The 23,532-nt window shown below is 37.0% G+C and overlaps 1 protein-coding gene across 27 annotated transcripts in view; it reads right to left on the reverse strand.

Moving 5' to 3' along the window:
- PLEKHA5 (pleckstrin homology domain containing A5) overlaps positions 1-23,532 on the reverse strand; it is a 163,467-nt gene that overhangs the window by 97,588 nt on the left and 42,347 nt on the right. The window contains exon 1 of one of the 27 annotated variants that reach the window (XM_072923791.1): positions 6,320-6,513. The exons of 25 other annotated variants lie outside the window; for them this stretch is intronic. The gene's annotated coding sequence lies outside the window, so the exon portion shown is untranslated. Of the gene's footprint in view, positions 1-6,319; positions 6,514-23,532 lie in introns of those variants that run through there. One more of the 27 variants, XM_072923795.1, reaches the window with a different exon arrangement.

The following is a 23,532-nucleotide window of genomic DNA, read 5'->3' on the forward strand; positions in this document are numbered from 1 at the left end:
GGGCCATTTGGCTTTTCTTCCTATGGGGCCTGGTGCAGCTTTGCACTGACATGCATTTCAGTGCCTGAGGCATTTGACTGACAGTCATCATCAAGCTAATTGCTAATGTGCCCTTTGGCTTCACCAGCCTTCCTCTGTGATCTTCGTTAAGTAAAACCTCTGTTTCCATTCCAAATTTGTGCTATCATGATATAAAATACTCCCCACCATTAAAACAGACAAATACAAGTAAACAGCTAAATACAACTAAAGCAGCAGCTAAATACAACAGCTTAATGTTAAGTAAACCTCTGTTTCCATTCCAAATTTGTACTGTCATGATATAAAATACTCCCCACCATTAAAACAGCTAAATGCAACAGCTAAATGCAATACTAATGCTGCAATGGAAGGTTGTGAGGAACATTCTCAACCTATTTCTGATCATTTAGACAGCTGGAAATCCAATTCAGCTGCTCCTGCAGGAAGCACATCATGGCCAGAACCTCACTGTACTTGGAGACACTTTCAGAAGCAGCATTGAAGAATTTATTTTGACAGCCTCAGTTTGAGGGCTACTAAGGATATCTGTCTTTTCTTTGCTCATAGAGAGAACAAACGCACCAGGCAGAGTGGGCTGAAACAGATGGTATTACCAAAACTGGCATTGTTTGAAGTCATGCCTTTCGTTCTTTCGTTCTCTGCTATGACAACCTTGATGGCTTGGGCTATTTTCTCCAGGAGGAAAAAAAAAATCATCATCCTATTTCTCACAACAGTAAAAAAAAAAAAAAAAAAAAAGTTTAACATAGATTTCCTACGCTGGATACAATGTTTCATATCAGACAAATTTCCATTGAGTAAAATTGTTAAGACTTGTATTGATATCCTGCATTTTAACGACAGCTCCAAAAACCTTTTTGTATTTTTTGGTTCTCCATGCATTTTTCCCCCTCCAAAACCCCCATCATATGCTGGTCCCATCCTGTCAAACAGAACTGTCTATTTAAAACCATGCAATAAATACATTTTGCTAGTTTTGTTTTTATCTTAATCATTGAGGTCACACTTAAAGGGACCTCAACACTCCACATGGCAAATCCTGTTCCAGGAGAACTTTGCAAGTCCTAGCACTAAAGATGTTACTCAGCGTTGTCACTAAACACAATGTTTTCACTGATTAAAAGGTTTTTATTCAGTTGCCCATATGCTAATATTCATGTAAATGACAGATTTTCTACCAATATGGTTATGTAATGATACCTATATAATTGCCTGGAAAAAATTCCTGCACACATAATTATATATATTATGGCAAAAGAGGCAAAGGGACCATCTGAAATATAAAGACAGCCAAATTTGGAATAAACTTAAATACTGAAAATACTGAAATGCTGATTAAGTTAATAGCTTCCATATAAACAGGGAAGTATAAAACATGGAAACCTTTTGATATTTGAGGCAAGATATGAATTGATTTGATTTTTTTTTGGCAAGATATTAATTGCACAAGTCCCTTCAAGTGGCCTGAAGTACATCATAATTAACATTTCCTTTCTTTTCTCCTCAAAGGGTCATACTTTGAAAGAGCATCAAGTTTTGATTGGCTTGGAAAAAATGAACTCACTGTATGGTACATGCTTCCATTAAATTCAGATTAGCTTAAGGGAAGCACAAAGCAATTCCAGTTTTCTTACAGCCACTGACATGCTTAAATACTAAACTGTTGTCTCCTCACCACAGCATGGAAATGTGCATAAGACTGAATATCCTGAAAACATTTTAAAATATGGAAACATGCGTAAACATAAGGAAAGTGGTATTTTACTGAAAACACACTGGAAAAATTCAAGCTTATGTATAATTTCGAGAAACATTCCTGTATTTTTGTTTTGTTTTTCCCCTTTTCCCTTCCCTATGTTCTTGAAGGGGATGAAAATTCTGATCCACAAAAATAAATATTTTACTTACTCTTGGTCATCTTTTGGGAAATTTAAAGTTCCAAACAACCTCTTTATACAAAAATCATTCACTAAATCTTCATTGATATATATTCCCAATAAATACCTCTTCACTACTGAATTGCAATGATCTAGTGTATTCATGGCAAAAATCTGCCACAATTCACAGGACTGTATTTAATACCCATTTTATACCTCAGTGTACTGAAAAAGTAGACAATTTTTAGCTCATTCAGCAAGGACTTAGCCAGCTCATTATTTCCACTCTCTTGGTACAAAAAAAAAGTAAACATTTTTTTAAAATAACACAATCCCAAATATTTTAGGTTTTCACTTCAAAAAACCCATTCCTTAACTTATACCAGACACATACAGAAAGAACTAATAATGCTTGCTTTACTTTTCCATAAAATCTCAGACTCAATTATACATGACTGTCATTAGAGCCAATTTATTTTAAATGAGTACTGGTGTACATTTTCTTTTTCACTTGGAAAAGTAAATTTAGCTCGTGCTTGTGAAACATAACTCCACTCCTTCCTCCACTTCATTAAAAAAACCCACTAATAAATTGGCAGTATAAGACTGTAGCAAACTGTCTAAAATAGGTCAAGATCTGATGCAGAATGCTGACAAGGTTTTTAGACACAACCTTCAGCCTAAAATTGTCACAGGCTCTCCATCCTCTCCATCTGGCACACCAACTGAGTATGTGCAATTGTCAGAAGTAGTAAAATCTCTTATTTAGAGCACAGTGTGAATGGAAAAAGACTGAGCCTTCACTGTCCAAAAGATTTTAATAATTCAAAAACCTGTTGGCAGGCAGCTAAAGTGATACATATACAAAGGTTCCCACATCCTTAGCTGATTTTTTTTCCCTTCCCTGTACAAACAATTATATTTATGAAAATTCAAGCAAAAAGTTTATTTAAACGTTATTTCAGCAGTGGTGCTCCCTCAAAAGGACTAAAGCCACCACCACATTCTCACTGCTCTCCTGGTGCAAAAGTGCCACAGAATTCAGATATTTTTTATTCATGTGTAAAAAAAAAAAAAAAATTATCTTTTCATCCTCTTCAAAAACGAATTCAACAGGTTGAATTACATGCCTTACATTTTCAGTCATGAATGAGTTCCTCAAGCTCCTTCAAGAGACCTCCAGCTTCTAAAAATCAGAACATCTACACAGCACAATCCTAGGAACTTAAACTTTTTACCCTGCTATTTTATTGCCAATTACAATATATTGATCCACAATAAAATACAAGAAAATCCTAATGATGGCTGACATGCCTAAAATGACTGAATAATAACATTCCTTAGCATGGAAAAGCATAGTTTTATTCAATTTTAGTCCTCAATTCAGTGCAATTTAAATGCATTTTGAATAATCTTGTTCACCCAGCAGCCCTTACACACATTCACCTCCCTCTCTGCATGTTCTCTTTGTGTGTGCGTATACATATATATATATATATATATGTATTTATATACACACACATCTAGAAATAGAAAGAAACCAACAATACTAGCACAGAGTAAAACTGCAGCAAAACAAAAGGCAATATATAGTTGTCAAGTTTTCTGAGTTCTCAAAATAACCTCTTTATGCACAGCCACCATTAAGATCATAAAGACAAGGCAGAATTTTTGTTTTTCCCATGACCCGAAATGGACTTGAATGTTCAATACAATTGGAGAAGCTCTGCAGAGGAGACAGTGTCTTACCTACAAAATTCAGTTAACTTTTGTAACAATAATGTAAGAATTTAGCTTTTTTGGAAAACTAACCAGAGTCAGCACTTACTTCAAAGGAAAGTATAAATATTATCCTGAAGAGTAAAATAGACGTGATCAAGGTTATAAAAATAGCTTGTGAGGTTTAACACTTGCAAATTTGTGGTTTCCTTTAGACTAAAACTGTTCCCTTACAAAACCTGTGAAGTACAACTTCCTGAGTGGTTTGAAGTTCTCTAGGATGGTCCAGAAATTGTCCCATGGTAAATCTGTGTAGCTTCATATTATTCTCCAGATCTCTGTGACACAGCTCAAGGCACCACCACTGTCAAACAGGTTCTAGCTATGAGGTAAAACTCATATTACAAATAACTAGTAATTAGAAATAATAACTAATATTAAAAATAACTAATAATGCTTTGAATAAAATGAGTTGGTGTAACAAGTAAATGTTGGTTCTTGTTTTATTTTTTTTTTTGTTGAGGTTGGGATTGAAAGTTTTTGAGATGATATTTAGTGTTTAGACTTAAATGTTTCTTTTTTTAATCTATGCTCTAGTCTCACAAGCAGGGAGCTTTGTAGTATTTTACTAACAAGTTACAAAATGGTTAACCATCATTTTTAATAAGGTCTTTTAAGGCTAAACTATCTAATTAAGAAATGACTCTTAAATTATTTTTGTTTTTAACTTAATTATCACTCAAAGTTAGCAATGCAGACTTTTTTGTTTAATTATAAAATACCACTTAAACTTATGAAGAAGAAGGTGAAGAAGAAAGACTAGTTTCTGCTTTAAAACTTTTATCTTGTTTTATATCTATTACTGTATTCTAAAACCCCCAACGCTAAGATTTTTACTTTGTGGTATTACACACTTCTAATCAAAGTACCTGCTCATAATCTTAGTGCTATCCATTAATTTTGGAAGCTTTCTCCATAGCCTCAGGTCAAATGCAGCTCTCTCTTGGGGGTCAGAGTCTATCAGCATAGAAAGTCTAAAATTCTCAGCATCCAGGACTCCAACAGCAGTAGAGTGATTTATTTTGCTCAGCACAGGTCTGCAGTTGCCCCTGGCTGTCTCTCTTTCATCATTTGTCACAGCAGCAATCTAGAATCCCGTTCTGGCAGCCCAAGCACAGCTTTTCTGATGGGTTATGACAGCCCTTTACCACCAGAAGGCCTCAATTAAATGCATTATCCTCAGGCTTTAACAAAAATCTTAACTCCTGCACCCATTTAGATCATTTTCCCTGGAAACCCTGCATTAGGGGGTCAAGCAAACTCATGTTCAAGTACTCAAGATGCACAGATCATCCTCCATCCCCTCCCTCTTCCAAGCAGGAGTGTCAGAGTGATGATGGAGCTTAAGGGCTTATTGATTCTACTCCTATAAATCAGGTCAGCTGGAATCATAACAGGGGCTTGTCTTTGGCAAGAGACTCTTTGTCAGACTCAGCAAATTCACTGACAAGCAGCTTTTCCCATTGTAATTCAACTCTTTTATCCAAAAGTATATATCCACAATCACAACAGGATAAAGGCTATCCACTTGTAAAAACAAGCTCCCCTCACAACCCCAAAATATTTGTGACTGCATCAGTACTAAGAGCTCCAATTTCCATCCAATGATGAACTGTGTCACACCAAAACCTTAAAACACACATGAAGTTCAGTCACGATATTAAATCATTTTTATTCACCCACAGGTAAGTGAAATCAGGAAACAATATTTTTTTTTTTGGGAATGGAAGTGGGTGGTGTCAGTTTATCAATTCACTCCCTGCTTTTCACAACCACAGTTTAGAGATTTTAAAAATATATTGTCAACTGATTTTTTTGCTACCGTTTAAATGCCTTGCATTACAGAATTTGAAAGTTATAATTTGCAGATGTTCTTGGAGGAAAACAAGATTTTAAATCAAGTGCAAGAAGTAAGCCCTGATAATACTTTGAATCATAAATCCTGCCTTCCCCACAGTTAATTAGAAGTTAATTAAATCCTAAGCTGTATCAAGCATTCACCTTAACTACTACAAAGACTATAAATTGGTTCAGAATTTCCTACTTTATCTTACCAAGGTGCCAAATCTCAGTTGTAATGAAGAACTAGGAGATACCTTTTTCTATTCCTTAGTTGGTTAAAGAAGGAAATACATATACAGCAGCAAAACTAACATGACAACACCTAACTTACCCTGTTTAGCAATTTGTCTTGAAACCAAGTACTGTAAATATCTTTCAGCATTGTCTTAAATAATTCTCTTTTGCAAGACTACTCAAGCTTCCCTCTAAAATATGAGCCGCACAAAATAATCCAGGTTTTAAACCAAAACTGGTCTAAAAGAACATAATGAAAAATGACTGAGAAGTGATGAAGAACTGTTGCTATATTTAGAATAGTTAGCTAATTTGAGAGGAAAAATAAAAAATATGGCCATTTTTCCACCCAGCCCAGCATTCCTGATAAAAAGCAATTCTTTTCCAGTAAAGAAATTAATACACGTATTATTTCACTGAAGCAAAGCACGGCAGAGCCATTTCAAACAGATACCATTATCAGAGAAGAGAGCCAAGTGTGAAGCTGAGTTTTATCTGAGATATCTAAAGGCATCAGAAAGGAAAAGAGATGAATATCAACTCACCAAAAGCAGCAAGGCTTGTCTCACATCTCCACTTGCCAGTTCCAAGAGGAATCATATGTGCACTGATAGAAGGATGACAAAAGGGCATGCTGTGCTCTCCTCCACCCCACTTGAGTGACAGCTCTTCTCACAGGCAGCCCAGACACACACTGCAAAATCTCAAACAGTGGGGACCTGAGGGAGCATGCTCAGTGCCTAATTTAAAATGGCCTGATGCTTCATCTCAGCAGGAGATGGCCTACTTCCAAACAATTTCAGAACTTTAAGTCAAATCTAAAATCGTTAATTGGAATACGCAAAACTTGGCCGCCAAGCAGCATTGATTTCCCCCCCCCCCCACCCCCCCTCTCTTTTTTTGTTTTAAATCTGGGCTGATGCACAGATAATTATTTGCACTACTTCCCTGAAGGGCATCCTGAGGCTTAAACACTATCATCATGTGCTTCACTGTAATTACATGATGCCACTGCAATAGATTGAAAACCTTTTTCAGGATAGCATATGGTTTGAACACTCAGCAGAGCACAATTCATAAATCAGACAAAGACAACAGATCTGCTGAATAGTGTCCATATTGATTTAGGAATTAGCCTACCTGCTGATTTCTGGGCAGGTTTTCAAATTATTTATTAATTTATTTTAATTTTTTTAGGGTGAGGGAGGCAAGACAAAAGGCTTGAGAACTGTCTAACAAGTGACTGCTTGAGCACAATCTAGCAAATGAGTTATGTTCCAGAGCCATTTACCTCCACTTAAAGTCTCTTTATACAAAAAGAAACCACTTAACTTCTTAATGGAACAATTTATTTGTATATCAGAAGTCAGGTTATTCACATGCAAAAATCCTGTGAACCAGATATTTAAACCTTTTCCCCTCAGGGGAATAACATCCTTTAATACACCCACAGACAAGTGGAAGAGAAGTTTTCCGTGTTTTGGTTTTCTCTGTCTCACAGCCTTCCATATTTATTATATAATCATTTTTTTCAAATGAATACAAAGTTTTCCTCCTCTTGTGAGAAGAAAAAAGCTGTGCCCCAGGCACTTCTGGTTTTTTAAAATGCTTTCCTGCTTATCATTCAAGCTGAAAGCAGAGCCAGGCAGGCTACTTCATAAATGCTGTATTTTAAAGGATGCTGTAAAAAAGAGCAGCACAGCCCTCCTCCTGTACCACACCTGAGCATAAGAAAAAGATTTGGAATAAACTGTACCACCAAATCCTCTACTTCCAGGGTGGTGGATATTAGTGGATACAACGGTTGGTAGAGAAGCAGCACAATATTCTTAAGCTTTGCTAATGTCTACAAGTAACTTCAAAATTGGATTGTCCTATCTATCAAAAAACGCTTGTATTTGCTACAAGGATCTGCAATTTTAGACACAGAGTTTTGAAGTGTAAGACATTCACTCTGCACTCCAGTGCTTTAAAAATCCTCTTTACTAAGGCAATTATTTTAACATTAATCCTTGCCCTTTTCCTTGGAATTCACACAAAATGAGAGGAAGAATTTCCACTTCAGCAATTTCTCCCAGCCATAAACCCAGAAGTCAAGGTGCACAACAGAGCTGTGGCACAGCTGAACCTGATTTCATAAACACTCCCAAACATCCCAGTCCATATTCCAGAGACACACTATAAAAAGTAGTTTATTTACAGTCACGTAACACTAACTGCGTTCACTTGGTTTTAAATCACATCATACCTTGGTAGTTAATTTTCTAACACCAACACATACAAAAGGAATCCTTGCTGCAGGATATGTCCACACTGCAAAATTCAGATGAATTCTGCAGTCTACCATATAAGCCATCTTCTTGATAAGAATTTCATTATTTATTTTCCAGCTAGTGGGCACTTTAAAGAAAAAAGTACTAAATCACATTTCACATTTTTACCTAAGCTTTTATTCTTTTGTCATCTAACTTCTCATCATTTCCTTTCTTATTGCTCTCCCATTTTCCATGTAGATTCAAACTAGCAAATCAAAATTTTATTAAAAAAATGTTTAAATGTTTATTTCTATTTTTAAAATTCGAGGTGCCATGGACATCAGAGCTGCCCCCTGAGTGAGAAATGTTTTCATCCAGGCAGGCTTGCTCTAGCTTCATTCTCAAAACATAAACAAATAAATAAATGTTATTGAAGAAAGATTACTTGTGCAAATCCACAGCCACCTAATCAGTAATTTGCCGTTTCTACACAGAAGATGAGGAAGGGGAAAAAGAAGCTGCTAATAAAACCCATAAAATTGAAATAAACACTGTTCTATTGTTTCAAGTTCATTCCCCTTCGCTTCCCAAAATCCCATCAAGCTGAGCACAAATAACAAGAATTTTCTTTGAGCTAAACAACAGTTCAAAAGTTCAAAAGGTCTGCTCTGAAGTTATATTTCTGTGGGTATATTCTCCCCCAAAAAACAAATTTTCATGGGAAGAAAACCAAACCAAAACCCTCTGCACCTCCTGTACAAGTGCCCAACTTGACAAAAGCATAAGGAAATTTTAGGACAGTTTTGTTTTTTCTGTTGATGAATCTGTTTTATTGTTTTAATGGCCTACAAATTGTAGCCACAATACATGCATAATGAAATGCAAGGGGGTTATGAGCAGCACATCAGCACATAAAGCCAAAATAATTTGATTTCACAACTAATGCAGAACAGTTGGAAAGTGGTCTCTTGCTGACCTTGAAAGGGTTTCTGTACAATGACATAAATTTGAGTTTCAAGATCTTGATAAGGAAGTTTTACAGTGAGTGTGTGTAAATTTAGCAATTTGCCATCTAATAAACATGTCTTCAAAGAAAAAAATAATTGAATTAATATATAAGCAGGGAAATGTAGCCTGTACACAGGACCTCTAAGAAAGTAATTCTTCTGAACATGACAAAGCTGGGATTAAAATCAAATAGCCCTGGAAGCTGAAACATTTTTCTAGAGTTTCTGCACTGATATCCAAACCACAGTATTGCTGCCACACAAAACACTAAAATCATGCCAGACCACTGTGTTGTAAAGACAGTGAGCCTCAGAGAGTGGAGCAGGAACAAAACTGATTTCAGTAAACTCCCTGCAGACACTTAGAAGCTAAGTTAGAAAATGACTGAAAAATGGTGGTGGTGTTTTTTTTACCTTTCTTTTAATGTATTTAACAAGAAATCAGGTGATAAATACTTTAAACATCTTTCTTGCCAACAGCTTCACACACGACCAGCCCTGATCACCTGCTCTGATAGCAGAGCAGCTCATTTTAATAAGATGGGTGTTCAGCAGTATATTTAATTTTCAGTCTCAGTATCAAACTCGCCACTCCTTCACAATGAAATATGATGAACATTTAGGGTTATAACTGGGCTTTACATGGGTTTTATTAAGAGCCTTGACTTATGCAATTGACGTTTTTTAACTAAACATGATAAATTCTTCAGTAAATTATATGCAGCTGAGTTTCACTAGACTTTTTGGCATCCTAAGAAGAATTCCACAAGGATGTCTCTTACACACGAGTTCTTTCAGCTCTCCTCTCAGCCTTGGCATGATGACACAAGCAGCCTTCCTGAATTTGGTTACCAGCAGTAATACCTCAAGATGTCTCTCTCAAACACTATATCACAGATATGTAAGAATTCTTCAATTTCTATATAAAGCTACATTCTCCAGAAACGTGTAGCAATTTAAAGTCTGTTTGCCATTAAGTTATTATATCTTATCTATCAGCTGACATATTCAAGTGGAAAGAACATTTTTCAAACAAAACTAAGAAAAAGGATATATCTGTGTCTAGACAACCACAGGGGGAAAATTACATAAGCAAAGTTCAAAAGATGAGTAATTTTTTATCTTATTTCTATAGTATAATTTACATTCTTGTTTCTATTCATAGTTCTGACTGTGCTACTTTTCTTCAGTGTTTCTGTTGTGTGACATATATTATCTCTTTTGTTATTTTCTCATTATTTTTGCACCTCACTTGAAAATACTGTCCTGGTTTACAGCTTTTCTTTCCATCCCATGCCACGTTTGCCTTCTTTAACTTTCTTTTCTCATATTTTCCCTGTTAACCCATGTCCTAATGTCTTCAATACTGATTTAAAAAAAATAGTCATTGACTCTCTCATGGGGCAAACAGAACTAAAGGACCCACAAAGTACATGTATATTTAGTACATCAGCTGATATGTGCATTGGATTTTATTCCTTAAATTATTGCAATCTCCTGATAAGTCTGATTCTTTATAGTCTTTCAATCTTCAAATACCTGCAATTAGATTTAATTGTCAATTGAATTGAGCACTCCCATTTCTGCTGTAATTTCATTTCTAAATATAGGTTTGTGTTCAAGATACAACACTTTGTGCTCACGCTCTTGAAGAAGTAAAATGGAAAAATAAGGTTTATATCTGCTGTTCACAGCTTATAAAAGCAGGCTGCCTGTTGGTCTTTAATATATGACCATAATGATTCATCCGGAAAATTGTATCAGACGATGTGCCAGAACATATAAAACTGTCACTGCTGCCCACACTGTTAGTGTTGGTTCCCAAGTTTAAATATATATATTTATATTATAGGGTGTCTGAGACTAAGACCAGGTCTGAACTGAGCACCTTTCAATAAATCCAAGCTACAAACGTGCCTATCCCAAAGACAAGCTCTAAGTACCCAGCCAACCCTCTGCCTATCCTCAGAGTAGAAACAATTCCCCTTCACATACTATTCTCTTAATACATTTACTTGTCTTTTAAAAATAATCATCTAAAGTGACTAAAAATAGTTATTAGATTAAGAAACACATTCAATATGGGCAAGAGAACAACAGTCCCTGACAGAGGAACTGCACTTGCTAAGGTAAAATTGTTGCTGTTTCTAAAATTCAACCTGTTAGTGACATTCCTTTTTATTTGCTGTTGATTCCCAGAAGTTTTGTTAAAAGGAATCTAGTAAATGATTCCATATATGAATGAGTTTACTTTTGCTGCAGGACTGACAACCTCAGGAATCCAATCTGAATCCTTCTTCTTAGTGCCCAATGCAATATATTTTTCTACAAAATGTTGCTATTGCAAGAATTGTACAAGTCAAAGAAAATGTTTTAGGGAAAGATCACCACTGACCTGGGCAGCTGAGAACACATCTTTCCACTCTCTCTGGCAGCAATCAAAGCAGCATAAAATATTTTCCAGTTTTTGATGCAACACAGAAGTGAAACAACACTTCAAATCAAGTTTCATCCAAAAAAAAAATCTCAGAGTTTCAACCCATCAAATACAAGTTTCTGCGTAAGAAACATTGAAGCTCAGCAGCTCTTTTGTGCTGCAAGACCTACACACATTTTCAAATCCTTATTCAATAACTGTCAGAAACCACAAATCCCTTTTATTAACTGATAAAGCCAGAGTTAAAACTGCTGCAATCCCATCTGGAAAAGATCTCAGTTCTCCTCTCAAAGTAACTTTCCAGTCAGGCAAAGCTCTTTGCAACATTCTTAAACTCATTCTGAATTGCAGCTACATATGTGCTCATTAAGCAGCTTCTTTCTATTAATGGCAGGAACTGCAGTAAAAATACCCTTTTGTAGAGTTACCAGTTTATAAAAACAAATATAATGAATTTAAAATTAACTACTTAGAAGAACATGCTATTCTGACAACTTGCTGACTGTGTAGCCAGAGCAGAATTACAACCATGAACCAATCTGAACAAGCACAAGATCTCTGCCTCATCTCCCAAGTCTCTCAATATGCAAAAATGGAGCTGATTAAATGCTTGCAGTGAAAGAGTGGAGGAAAAACTCTTCTGCATTAGAGAAAATGTGATGTACGGCAAGGGAAACGTGAATACTCAAAATTAAAGCAAAATACAGATCAGCATCACTAGATAGCAAAATAAGAGAAGTTTACTGAAACAGAAAATGTGGTTTTCCTGATAGTAGCCTAAAAGGTCACTCGTTAAAGCTCCTGAAAGAAATTAAGGTGCCAGAGGTCAAGAGATGGCAATGGGTTCACAACAGTGAAAGAACACAAATTAATAAACCTGCAGGGACTTGAGCTTACGAACTCTTCACCCTGATTTCAAAGAGGTGGTGAACACAGAAGTTAAAGTTTACCACTATTCCCAGGACCACAGGTACCATTCAGAAGAAGGATCACAGAGGACTTACACAGGATTAGGAGCACAGGCAGTAAAATAGCAAATGACATTTAATAGTGGCAGTGTAACATGGTACAAATGAAAAAACCCTCTGTACTTTACACAAAGAGCATGTAGGACAAGAGGGAATGGCTGCCAACTGGAAGAGTGCTGAGCTGCATGAGATATTGGAAAGAATTCTTTACTATAGGGTGGTGAGACACTGAACAAGTTAGCCAAGAGAAGCTTTGGACATCCCATCTCTGGAAGTTCAAGGGCAGGCTAAACAGGGCTTTGAACAACCTGGTCTTGTGTCTCTGCCCATGGCAGGGGGGGTGGGAGCAAGAGGACGTTTAAAGCCCCTTCCATCCCAAACCATTCCACAATATTCAGAGGGTTTTGAGATGACATTTCCACCATGGAACAAAACATTAGCATTAAAATAGATACTATTTTCATAGACTGGTCATCTCAGAGAACTCACAGCAAGTTTTGTGTGCACCCATGGAACAACACAGAGTTTTGGTCAGCTTTTGAAACAACTCGTGGAGAGCTGGTGTGGGGTCAGGGATGAACACAGAAACCCACCAGGTGCAGTTAAATGCAAAGAGCTCCGACTCTAGAAGTCACTGAACCACAGTCAGCTGGTGGCCAGGAATTCTTGTGCAGGTTCTCAAAAAAACCTCTGAAACAAATCCTCACCTCTGGCAATCTCTGTTTCTGGTAAATGCAGCAAACCAATGTGAATGCAGTGTTCAAGAAACTGTGAGGACAGCACATGTCCAACTGCTGCAGATAATTCCTCCTACATTTGGCTCCTTTTCTCAGCTAAAGTGAAGCCCAGTAAGAATGATGATATAGCATCCACTTTATTAGAAACTAGGGTTTTGTCTTTTTAAACTTAAAACTAACTTCTAACAGTTTTTTCTATTCCCTTGGCTGTCGCCATCGACAAGGGAATAGAAAAAACTGTTAGAAGCAAGATGGGAATGAAGAGACTCAGGCTCAGAAGGCTGCTGAGAATAAAACTCTGATTTATTTAAAATACACTGCTTTTTTATACACAGCTTCACAAAGACCAAATCCATTGGTTCTGAAGTGAAAACAAGCCACAGCATTGGTGCAGAGTGCTTGACGCACAGTGACAGAACCTAACTATAAACAATGTGAAAAACAAGAGAGATAAAGAATATTTTACATTCTCTCCAGCTCTCTCAGGCATCTGCCTGGCTAGAAACTCTCAGTTTCTTTTTTTGACTAAATCTGAGTCCCACACTTGGCTTCTTCACCTTTTCAACAAAGTAGGGCATGATCCACCCACTTGTGGCACAGAGTTGACTTGCACTTCAAATTACATAAGCTTGCCAAATAAGAACATCTCCCTCCAGCAGGCCAGAGCTTTACCCACTCTTCCCTGTTTCCCTGGGAATTGATGCAGCATGGATTGTGGAAGGGAGAGTGGAGTAATTCTCAAGCCACAGACACTGAAAGATTACGAAACCAGTGAACAGGATAATTAAACTCTGAACGATCCACAGCTTAATTTGCAGTTGAACTTCCCTACACAACACAGGTCTGTAATTATAAATTTCCATCAGATGCTTGAGACGAGTCCTTGTCAGGGGTTTTTCACTGACAAATGACTGAAACCGGGATATTATTTATTACAGTCAGACAACAAAATTCACCAGCCAGGGTGTAGCTGTTTAATTTTGCTGTCAGCTGAATCACTGGATCCAGCAGAGTGGATTAGCCCCTAATAGCACAGGCTTTCCTTCTGTCCAAGCTGCCACCAGCTCAGCATTGCCCTCCCCAAGAAGTCCACGTCAGACACCAACCTCCTAAAGCTGCTGCAAGCAAATCTAATCACAGTGACAGTTCAAATAAAACCAGCACAGATGAAAACCATCATATTCCGGCTTTCCCTCTTGTTAAAATAGATTTAACTGATATAATGACTTTATACTCTTTTTCAATAGGAAAAAGCCTACATACATCAATAAAAACTAGAGGGAGCAACACTTGAAATGCTTTTTTAATTGACTTTTGTTTTCAGGACAACAGCCCAGGGATAAAGTTTCATTAGCACTCCAATATTTTATGTCCTTCAAAAAGTACACAATTTATTCTCAGGATACCATTCAAACATGATTCACAGGAAATAAACTAAAAACAAAACCGCAAGAAAATCTACAGTTCAGTTGGATTTACATGACTAATGCAAGTCTCTTCAGTTTTGAATCCTCCAGTCCAAATTCTTTTAAGGCAGTACACACCAAGAATATTTTGCAAGGTGATTCTATTTTCTTAGAATACCCATCTTTATAATTACTAACACTGACATGCAGTCATGTGTATTTACAGTACCTTAAAGAACAGAAAAGTAAATACTGGCGCTTTTACTTCCTATAAATAAAAGGCTTATTATCATCCAAAGAACTTAAAAAAACAAAAATCATGGGAAATTTGAGAGGCAAAGCGCATGGTATATTACATGCTGAAACCAAACTACAAAAGCCCAGTTAGTCCAAAAAGAAAAGAAAAAAATTAATGAGCAAGATAGCAAAAATGAGTACCTTTAGTGCAATCCAGAGGCAATTCATTCACAGCTTCACTTTTTCTTTCAAGCAGCCTCTGATGGGTTTTTCTTAAGGCTAAGGTATTACTTAGAAATATACACACACAAACTGAAATACAGTCACAAAGCAGCATTGAAAGTGAAAATTTAAAATGTTCTGACAACCTACTTGAAAACCAGAAAAATAAAAGAAACATCAAATGCTTTATTCTACACTGATTATTACATGAGAACGTGATTACTTTTATCCTCTGCTGTGGAGATGAGAAGAACAAATACAAATTCGCTTGTGTTTCGAAATTGCTGCTGATTCTGCACCTTTTAAGCCATTTGTGACCCAAGATTTCAAAGCAAACTGCTTAAAACTCACAAAAAAAAACAAACAACAACAAAACCAACAAACAAAAAACCCCTAAACAATTGCATAAATACAAACAAAAAAAGAGAAGATGACAAACTGGTTTTGGTCTTAACTGAAAATGAAGAAAATTATATAAAAAGACTGAATTGCTTTCTGTAACCCAGTTTGAGAAACAGAAGCCTTTAGAGTGCAAGTTCAGGCACACCACTAGTGTGCAAACAGCATAAATGGACAAAATGTATAAATGTGTTTGTTCCAACTTGTTTACAAGTTTCTCTGCCCAACAGCAGGGAAACAACAGTCTACTACAGAGCATTGTACACAAAAAGTTGGCAAGGTGCAGTTTTTACAGACAATAATTTTCTAGACAAAAGTCACCGTGTTTGTTCGTCCTACAGAATTCAACCTGCAAACCCTGCTGGACCATCTTTCTGTCACATGTAGCTACAAAATTCTCAGGAAACCATCTCCACACAAACAACAGTTTAACCTTTTTAGCACGTGAATTCCTCCATCTAAAAAAACTCCGTTGCTCTAAGTGCTTTTAAACAATTTATGTAGAGCTACAGATCCCCATGCAATATCCTATGCTGCACTTCAAACATATCACATTATATCTGAAAACCCTTGGAACAATAATCTAATTTACTCTGTATATAAACATGTAGTATTGCAAAATAATTATGAAAGAGAATTAATTATGGATTAATGGTCTTTCTTGGTAAATCCTTAGCTGCTAAGACTGTAATGCTGAGATATTATAGTATTACCAAAATGAATCATTGTGCTCTCAATTGCAGAGCCATGCCAGCAGAGTTGAAATAGGTTGGCAGCATCCTGCCACTGGAGGAAAAACAAGAATCTGTTTTATTTCCTTAGCAAAGGGTGTCTTACAGCTGTTGACATCTGCCAAATCTTGTATTTGAAAGGGCTAATGAAAAAGCACCGTGAATTAACCCCCAACTATTAATTGAGGATTAACAATTGAGTATTAATGGATTTTTATTTGTCCATCTACACCAGGGCAGCTCCGGAGGCACAAACTTGCAGCTTCCAGCTCCAAGGAAGTCACACCACAGCCCATCAGGATGTGCTGGGATTGCACAGCAGGGCTTGAAGATTCATTGACATCTTTCCCCTATTTTGAGTAATTCATTAACATGTGTACAGCAAACAAACAAAACACAAAGACTCCACACTCAAACACTCCCCACTCAAGAAAACCCAGGGTCTGAAACTCAGTAATTTGTTCAGAACTGGAAAATGAAAAGCATACAGGGGTATTTTGATTTAGTGTTACATTGCGGCATAGTACCCTTATCCCTTTCTTTTTAATCTCTCTATGTAAACGGTTTCAGATTTTTGTATGCTTGAGAAATGACTCGTGCAAGTTGACTGACAGGCATTTGAATTTCCTGTTGAGTGTGAAGACAGAAGTTACCTTTGATGATTATCACATTTATCCCTTCTGGATATCAATTTTAAACCATCTATTTTTATTTTAAAGACAATATCTAGCATTTCTGCTCTTTTAAGCCTTGGTTAAAGATACTCAAACATGAAGTGTCAGCATTTATGCTTGTCTGTAACATGCACTTTCTCCAAAGCTTTTGATTTTATTAACTCAAAAGCAGCATTAACCCTCAAAGATTTCATCCAAGTTTGAAAGCTTAGAAGCAAGTTTAGAAAGATGAGTTGACTACAACCCTGGTATCCTCCCACAGCAGCTTTCTGCTTTTGAACTATGTACATAACATTTATGCCTGTTCTTGGATGAGCACAGGTTAGTGTGGCAACAGGTCCATTCCAAAAATCATTCCCAAACTCCTCTTCACTTTTGAAGCCATTAAGAAATTCTACTTAGATGTCAACTTCCTTCCCCAGAATTCTTACCAGTATCCCAGAACAACCCATATTTAAGTGATTCAGACATACATAACCTAGACAGTTGGAAAAGCAGGTTTTATTCATCATAGTAAGGACAATGTAATTATTAATTGTATGAAGTACATCTGAGAATAATTACACATAAATTAGACCTCTTTGGCACTGCAGTTATTGGCATGGTTTTTGCAACCTCAAGTCACTTCACCTGGAAAATCTTATTCTTGTGCCAAGGAGTCAAATATATCCTGCATTAATATTTTAATGTGGAACACACATAGCTTATTCACAGAAGCATGTGAAAGAAGTAACTTGATCTGCAGTGTAACCTAATATACAAATGCAACTGAAAAAAAATTAATAATACCCTACTAAATAAAAACTAAATTCTATCCAAACATTTAGCTTGTCCTGAAAAAAAAGAAGCTCATAATGTATGAGAGTCTGTATTTATCAAAATGAACCTCAAATATTCTTTCTGGCTTGAACAGCAAGAGCAGGAAGGTTGCCACAGAAATGGGTCTCACCCTAGATAAAAAAGGTAAATTTCTTCAGAATTAAAAAAAAACCCCCAAACCCCCCCAAGATGTTTCACACTTGTTTGTTTTAGACTTCAACTCAAGTTTCAAAGCTGCTGAGAAAGGACTGCTGTGGTTTATCCCCCTAAATAATTTACATTATTTTTTTCTAAAAAGAACAGAATTTACTTTAAGAGCGTGGAAAAAAAAGAAAGAATAAATTTCCTAGAGAAAAATACTACTTTCTTTCCTCTGGGGTATCTATTCAGGGTTGGGACAGAAATGACAGAGAAGGAAAGAGAGCAAGAATGGATTAAACAGTCACAAATTTCTGATCCAAGCAATAACACAATTACTCTATCTTTGAAATCTTTTATCATTACAGAAGTCACTTCTTCTTCTTCTGAATGATTTGTTTTAATCACACTGATATACTTGTAACCCACCAGTACTTGTGCCTTCAAGACACATAAGGATTTGGTCAGTTCCAGCAGATTTACAGCCCAAAAATGCAGCAAGTTAGAGACTTCATTAGAAAAGTGCCATATTAACATTCACAGCACAGGTATCATGAAGTTCTTTCATAAAGGCTAATGTTTTTACCAGTGAGCGAGTTACAAATTCTTTAGGATATTCTCCATCTATACTCTGATGATCTTTTAGTGTCTGGTATGATTGGCAAAAAATAGCCAAATGTTTTTTTGTTAACAGGAAGGACACTATAAACAGATTTTAACTGCATTTTCAATATGTTCCTTGAATTGGTTTGGACACAAAAGTCAACACTTCCATAATGCAATGAACTATTTCCATTCCCTCCCCTACATTCAATCATTTCAAGGACATAAAAAGCAACATTTAAAAATATTTTGACACTTCCTTCCCCTTTAGATATATACACACTAACTGGCTGAAAGCACAGTTACCCAATGAAGCCAAGCAAACTGCTTTTTTTTTTTTCCACAAAAAGGATGGAAACATCAAATAGTGCAATTCTCTTTACCCTTGACATACCTACTTTTCCCACACCATCCTCATTTGTGTCCTGTTACATTTTATTTCACATTCTACCCCAACACTGCTTTTTTGTCCTCTCAGTCCACTTCTAAACTTGTGCCAAAGTAAAATGTTAGACCTGACATCAACTGTGTTCTTGTAGCAAGTTTGCAAAGAGGAAGTAATACTGAGAGCTTGAAAGAAAGCCTGAAAATAACACCTGTTTTAAACAGCCTGAATAATCTCTGCTATTAAAGCAAGGCAATATTAATGACAGATTTTTTTCTAGAATAATCCTAGTCTTTATGTTCAAATTCAGTTTAACGAGTCTTTAATGCATGCTATTTATGTACACTGTATTTATAGTTGGTGCATACTGCATCCAGTATTTAGACTTGTGCAACAGAGAAGCCTCACCTTCTATCAGAGGCTGAGCCACTCAATCTCCTGTGAGAAATTCCACACAACCAGGAAAAATAAAGAGAAAAACCACTCCTGAGCCAAGGGGCCCAGCATAAGCCATGTCCCAAAAGGTTCTGTGCCCCTGGCAGTGCTTGCTCCAAGTCTGGGAGAAAGCTGACAAAAATCTCCCTCCCTCTTCCCTCTTGGCTTTAATATATTTGTCTACATATCAAGCAAATCCAGCTCCTCCTGGGATGGGCAGGAGAACAGGCAGTAAATGCTGCCATCTACCAGAAATTCAGGAGTTTTCTATTTCAGCTGGCAGTAAGAAAGCAGGGAGCTGGGAGGGAGGCAGGGGAGCTGCTGGGTAAACACAGCGGCCAGCTCTTATCCAGTCATAATCTTTAAAACATAAAAGCCACTAAATAAAATCCACAAGGAAAAAGACCTTTCAAAAAGTGGAACCTGGTCCAAGCATGGAAAGCAAAAATGTAAAGCCACAATTCAGCAGGCCAAGAAAAATTGCCTCTGGCATATGGCACAAAAATCCAACAGAGGCTTGCTCCAAATAAAAAAAATTCACTTAGAATCTTAAGAAGGGGCTTGATCTGAAGGGGCAGAAAGAGCACTCAAGACAGGCAAAACCACAGTAAAACAGCCAGCCACATTTTTCTCACTGGAGAAACCAAGTTCCCCTTAGAAGCACTGAAGCGTTTCTTTATAGGCAAGAGAGTTATAAAGTGTCCCAAAGCAATGCCACTACAGAAGTTTTATTTTAGAGAACTGGTAAGTGAACTGCACTAAAACCACCTGGTTAAATTAGTACTTCTTTAATTATTCTAAGGAAATAAGGAAAAAAAACTAGTACTATGTCATAATGGCTGCACTTCACTTATAAGCTGACATTTTTATCAGAAGAATGTGGTGATTCTGTCTGCTTTTCACTTCTCAATTTTTTTTTTCCAAATTCAGCCTCTGTACTGGGTGGTTATCAGGTATTAAGAACAACACCATTATCAGGTATTCAGAGAAGAACATAATTAATAGAAATTTTAATGCATAGAGTATACTGTGAAAAAATTGGTATTACCTCTATAGAAGAAAGCCTCACCTTGCACTTTTATTGTAACGGAATCATATTAATCAGAGACACATGGTTATAAAAATGTGATTTTTTTTTTTAAGTCTTTCACTCAGATCTCTTAAAGAAGCCTCATAGTAATGAAACAAAACCCGAGCCCTGTGTATGTATGAGTAGGAATATGCAGAATATGAGACCCATTATACTCAAGATATTCATAAGCTCTCTGAACAAGCAAGTGAAGTGCACAGGAATAACTTGCACTTGATAGAAAATTATTCAGGACAGGGAAATTTGATTGAAGAGGGCTGCAGAGAAAACCCACAATAGCTTGTGCCTGAGATACAAGATAGCGGCTGAAATGGGGTGCATTAATTGAAAAGGATTCTTACAGGAAAGAGAAGTGCAGCCAAAGATCAGGCTGGATGAGGTGCTGCCTCTCAGAAAAGGGCTGGACACCTACACTGTGGTTTCAAAAAGCATCAGCCAGAGGCAGTAAAAAAAAAAAAAAGCTGGAACAGCAGCCAGCTGTGTCCCCACAGAATTCCAGGGGCCACAGAGACCCAGCCTTGTGTCCCTACTCCAGCTGTGTGCCCCTTCAGGGACAGCAGGGAACAAAGACAGTCTCAAAGAGCCCAGGTTTAACTGGACTCAAGCTCAGAGAATGGGGAGGGGGAACACTGGAAAAACGGTGCAGACAAAGCGGAGAGCCCAAAGTGGAGCAATCCTGGGAATGACACTGGAAATTCCTCCTGCACAGGAAGCATTCATCATTTCTTGAGTGGAAGGAGTGGTAATGGCAGTAGTGGCATCACTGAAAAGCAAGTTTGGTTCATCAAAATAAACAAATGCAACAAATTCTTTCTCTCCCATCACAAAGTCTTCCAGAGAGGAAAAAAAAACCCCACATGCATATGGCAGAATAAGAGTACTAAAATACCACAACATGCTTTGGTACAGAATTTAGCTATATCCACACATCCAACAGATTCCCTATTTTTATATATTCTTTCCTAAAGGTCTTACCATTCACCACACACGGGTCTCTTTGGTCTGTCTGCCTAGTACAACCATTTTGAGGTTATCCTCAAGATGACCATTGATTAAAACAAAAGCAACCCTCCATTTACTAGACAATTAAAATTGAGCTATAAAATTCAACCACTTGGACAAAATGTCCCAAAGGCAGCCTTAATTTTTTTTTTTTTTTTTTTGGCATAGGAACATGGGGTATCAGTGTAATAATAAAATAAAACACTTAAGATTCCAATAAAATCCTACCCTGAATATGCACTTAAGGAATGCACTAGAGTTGTTTTGAAACTAGTATATAATCCTTTATGAGAACAAACTGATGCTTGTGGGGCTTTTTTCCCCTCCACTTATTAAAAAATAGTATGTTTAATCAATATTAATGTCAGAGCATAGAACCTGCACTCCCAGTTAACCAGTTTATTAATAAATAAAAAACACTATTATTTCCAAAAAGAATATTTTCACACTCCATCCGAAATTCAATTACTAATGGCACTTCAGGCATCAAACCAAATTTCAAGCCTAACCCTTTTATCCTTACATTACATCACAGCAAGGTTAACATTATAACTGAGGTGAACTGACTTCACTTTCCACCAAGATTTTTGCCAGCAATCTCAGAGTGCTAAAGCAGTACAAGACTCATTTTTTGTTTCCCAGGCAGCCTATTCAGCCAATGCTACACATGTATTTTTAAGAAACACAGTAGTAACTCCCAAAAGACAAACTTAATTTCCCTGCAGGAGCATTTACTTGTAAAACCTTGGTAACCAGATGAACAAAGGAAAATAAAAAAATTTGGCTCCCCAAAGAAAACAGTTGGTTTAGTATACAAAGCGAGGCAGATTCTTAAAGATGGCATTAAGGTACATTAATTACAGTGGTTCCAGCCTTTAATGAGCACTGAGTAGATACCAAATATCACAGCTGCTCTGAGACCTGATACCACTGCAAACACACACAGGCTGGCTGCTGCCTTACAGGTTTAACTTAGAAAATCCCCTTTTTGGCCCAGAACCCAAGTGGTGTTTTGATTTGTGCACTACACATGATACAGGAAAACTCAGTCAAGGACTAGTACCTTATCAGCCATGTAAGCATAGAATAAAACATCTCACTTCAAAGAGATTTGCATTCAGAGAGGGGAAAACCAGACCAAAAATGCAGACAATATGCAACAGAATGTACCTGATGAATTACTACTGGAAAGCTAACAAATCCATCCTGAAAGTAATATGCATTTGTAAAGTCTTTCAGAATGCAGAGTGCAGCATCAAAACAAAAAAAAAAAATCCCCAAATTGAACAAACACCAATTCAAAAATCAACGTGACAATTTAACACATGCCCAAAGTGACATCATTAACTTCAGAATAGAAACAAAAATCCTCATGCACAGCACATTCTTAACTAATAAATCTAGGCTATAGTTAGATGTTTGAATGCTTTCATCACATGTTTAATAAGCAAAACAACCATTTGAATGTGTGTTAACACCATGACTATGAACACAGACAGCAATTGTCATCTGTCCCACCAAATCTTTTGAAACTATCAGGAACATTCTTCCCTTTACACTGCTTTTTTCCCAGCTCCAGCTTTGGAGCACTAGTACTTGTCCCAGCTACCAGACACAAAAACCCAATTACTCTCACTTTGCTGTAGCTGTTAGTGTATTTCTGGAGGTCCACTGCCTTCCAGCTTCTTCCTCTGTAGGTTACATAATCTCTCTTTACAGGTTGTGTTTCCCTGCTTATGGTTATCTCAGTCTGCACTGCCTGGATGTGATTTCACCAGATTAATGCTTAAACACAGTGAACCCATGAACTTACAACCCTTTCACTATTTGCTACAGTACATCTGATGTGACTGTTGAAGAAAGCGGAAATGTGCATATTCTGAAATCCACTATTGCCTTTAACAGGGGTCTCATTCACCCTAACCAGGTTTCCACTAAAACAAGCAGAACTGGGGACAACTGGATTTCCCAATCCACAATTGACAGCATGGATGAAATCACCAGCACCACATATCCTCAACAGGCACACTTCCTACCTTCAATATCGAAATATGTGGGATGTTCTTAATTCATCTCTATGGCCGAGGATGCACTTATGCAGCACTCTCACAATAAAACAGAACATTTGTAGAGCAATCTCTAAGATCCAGTTACCAGTCCGATCCAAGATGACCAAATCCTGGTGCAAGGGAATACAAGAACAAGATTGTCCT

Source organism: Taeniopygia guttata, chromosome 1A (genome assembly GCF_048771995.1).
Source record: "Taeniopygia guttata chromosome 1A, bTaeGut7.mat, whole genome shotgun sequence".
Classification (NCBI taxonomy): Eukaryota; Metazoa; Chordata; class Aves; order Passeriformes; family Estrildidae; genus Taeniopygia; species Taeniopygia guttata.